We start from the raw sequence: 3,669 nt of genomic DNA, 5'->3' as shown, positions 1-3,669 counted from the left end.
TAATTTTTTTTTTGAAACAAGGATTTTTAAATTCTTTATGATGTGGTATACATTTTGAGAAAAATACTTATTCATTCATAAGTTAAAAATGTTTTTCCTATCCAAAAGTATTCAACAGTAAACTATGCCTAACCGGGCACAATGCTCCAACCGGATAATAAATTACCAAACGTACCACCTATTAAAACTGCGAAAATGATCAGCGGTTTCAAAGATTAAACATTTTCTGTATATTTTGTTTATTTGATAGCGAATGCTCAGAACTTTTTTGATGAGTAATTTTGTCTGGAGAATACGAAAACACTCCCAGACCCCTTCAATATCAAAAAATATTTACGAATAGTTACCAGTACTTACAAGTTTTTACTGGAAATGCATTCATTAAACCAAAAAATTGTCAAGACGGCGAATTCGAGAGCTTAGCACCCCGGCAGAGCTGCAAATTGTTGTAAGTAAGAATCAGGAATTTGCAGGTGTAAAAAAATCAGTTTGTGTCAATTTCAAATGTAAACAAAGTATTTAGAGGAAGATTTGATAAAAACATGTTCAAAACAAAACTAATGAAATGAAAATATGGGTGCATAATTTTAATCTAAGACTGATTTTTTGATTTTTATGACATCAAAAAGTCAAAATGGCGTAAGTTGTAGGTTTTTGCTAGTTTTGAGTTCAACAACTTTTTCTGATAATTTTCTCTACCTCCCAATTTCACTCTATGTTTTTTTTACGCTGCCGCTGTTAGTACTTACTGTAAATGTTAATGAATAGGCCTATTATCACAGCAACTTTTTGTTGATTTTAGCCAAAGTTTCATTTTTAATAAACACCAGGTATTTACTTCTACGGGGTAGAAAAAGATGACTATATTTTTATCCACAAAAATTCTGATTTCCAAGTATACACAGTGTGGTGCAGTACCGTATTTTGACAAAATTGTATCAAAAATTCCTATGTAGTACCAATGTACTTTTGGCTTCCAAAATGTACCAAAAAAGTAAAATTGTACCATCAATTTCATTACTGGTACGGACAACAACGCAGCTGCCGATACTAATACCTCGACGGCAACAAACAAAGAAGAAGAAAAACAAGCCAAAAATGCTACTGTTCAGACTGGGATAGATCGCTACATATTAATAAAAATAAAATTTTGAAAGTAGTCACTTCAGGTACTTCTACATAGGCGGAGAATAATCGTTTTAGTCTTCTCGCTGATATGAATAATGATTCTAACTAAAAGGTAGTTAAAAAATAAAACGAGAACCAAGTTCTAATGCTCTGGTAGATACTCTCTTAAAACTAGTAGGGAAAACTAATTTTCATGTGGTTGCTATTAAAAAAGGGTAATATAAACGAAATGAAAATACAAGCTCAAAGCGGGGATATTTTTCGTAAAATTACCGATGAGTTTGATAAGTGTAAGTAATCTTATTACACCTATCAACTTAAAAGTAGTCGAGGACTAGAAGTAGTCATAAAAGGCATCGAGTCCAGTGTGAACTCACAAGAGATAGAAAATGCTCTTAGGGAAGAAGGTTTTAAGGTGCGCAATGTTTTCAACATCAAAAATTAAGAAAACATCCCTCAACCGATGTTCAAACTAGAGGTAGAACCTGACTTTCATAATCTGAAGGAAGGGGAAGTGCATCAAATATATCAATTGCGACAGCCTAAAGAAACTTTTTAACACTCTAGTGATCCGCCCTAGTGTTAACTTATGTTCTCACTTACACAGACATACAAGCTCATACACTTATTACCACTTTTGAGCCGTTAACTAATATCCCGCCGGACTACGAACTTTCGTTAAGTTTCCCCTCAACGTCAGTTATTGTCCGGCGGTCCAAACTAAAAAACCGCAAATTGTTAACTTCAGATCTTTTCTGGAGATTACTGAGCGAAGACATCAGCTACCAAGCCACATTATATTTACGGAGGTAAATCCCTTGTAAAAAACCAAAATAATATTTATAACGAGTATCGATTCATGAATATAAAAAAAAGCACTTGACTAAAACCAAGTTTATTTGTCTTTTTTATTCACAATTCAACATTGGTGTGACTATCTTGCGCAATCGACTTGAGCCGCAATGCAGCCACATTGGTGTTTTTATGGTCCTTCGAGCCGGATATTTGCGGCTATGTCACATTCACTAGACGACCAAATCGTCTAACGGAGCCGGTATGTTTAGGCGCGTCTGCTAACACCAGGCGCCTAAATACATGCTATGTACTGCTGCATGTGCAAAAATTTCCTTTATGCAATTTAGTAAATTTTTGCACATCACTTCTCAACTGTCATGTAATTGAACTTTCTTAAGTTCTAATTAGATGGCAATTCAAAGTATGCTCGGCCTAGTCTGATGCACCCTCCGGACACTGCTTCCGGAGCATTTTGCGGACTCTGCATGACGTACAACCATGCAGAGGTGGCAAACGAACTTTGCCATTGGCCACAGTGCCTACCCACCATTTTTGAACCAATAAATATTTTTTTTATAAATACATACATGCAAATACTGGTCTCCGCTCTCACTGAGTTATTCAACACCGTAAAATCTCCGTAGAAGAACCCCATAAGCGTAGAGGCCCTGTTCAATGTCATAACTGCAAGGAATTTGGTCACACGCGTCGCTACTGCAGCTTACCTGGGATCTACACACTTCTAAAGAACGTGTGAAACCAAAAATGGAACCAAAATCCAAAAAGTGCAGTACCTGCGGTGGAAATCACACTGCTAACTATAGAGGTTGTCCGGTTTATATCTCAGTGAAAGAGAAAACAATTCCCAAAAATATTCCTATGAGGCATGACCCCATATCAGAAACCGCTAAGCCAATGTCTGCGCCAATGACTGTTAATAACTTTACTTCATATGCACAAATGCTCAAAAATACTCCTCCCACGCAACCACTTTTTGGTCAGAATAGTAGTAACCTAGAAGCTACTATAAACAACTTTATGAAAGTTATGCAGGAGCAAAGATTTGATTAAAAATCAAAATCTATTACTTCAAACCATTTAAGCTATACCATGAATAATCTCAAAATATGTTTTTTGGAATGCGAGCGGGATAACCCAGCATAAAAATGAACTAGAAATCTTCCTACAGCGATATCATATAGACGTTTTGCTTGTATCTGAAACCCACCTTACGCAATTTAATAACTTTCAAATGAATGGGTACAAATTCTATGATACTAAACATCCACAAGGTAAAGCCCGAGGTGGAACAGCTATTCTCATTCGTAACAGAATAAAGTACTATGAATTAGAATCCCAAAGTAATGAGTTCATTCATAACACTGCAATAGACATTGATTACCACTTGGGTGGCCTTACTGTATCTGTTATATACTGCCCCCCTCGTCAAAGCATAACAAAAAAACAATTTAATGACTTTTTCCTAAAGTTTGGCAGTAAGTTTATTGTAGCAGGAGAGTACAATGCCAACACACATTCTGGGGATCTAGATTGATTACACCAAAGGGTAGAAATCTTTATAAAGTAATTCAGAACAGAGGATTTGACGTCTTGTGTACTGGTCATCTAACGTATTGGCCATCTTACCCCCAAAAAATACTCGATCTTATTGACTTTGGTGTAACAAAGGGTATTGCGGGACACCGAGTTAATACTGAGGCATTATTTGATCTCTCTTCAGATCAT

The sequence above is a fragment of the Rhagoletis pomonella genome, unplaced genomic scaffold (genome assembly GCF_013731165.1).
Source record: "Rhagoletis pomonella isolate Grant_MI unplaced genomic scaffold, Rhpom_1.0 Rhpom_scaffold_03501, whole genome shotgun sequence".
Taxonomy (NCBI): Eukaryota; Metazoa; Arthropoda; class Insecta; order Diptera; family Tephritidae; genus Rhagoletis; species Rhagoletis pomonella.
This window is presented reverse-complemented; position numbering follows the sequence as displayed.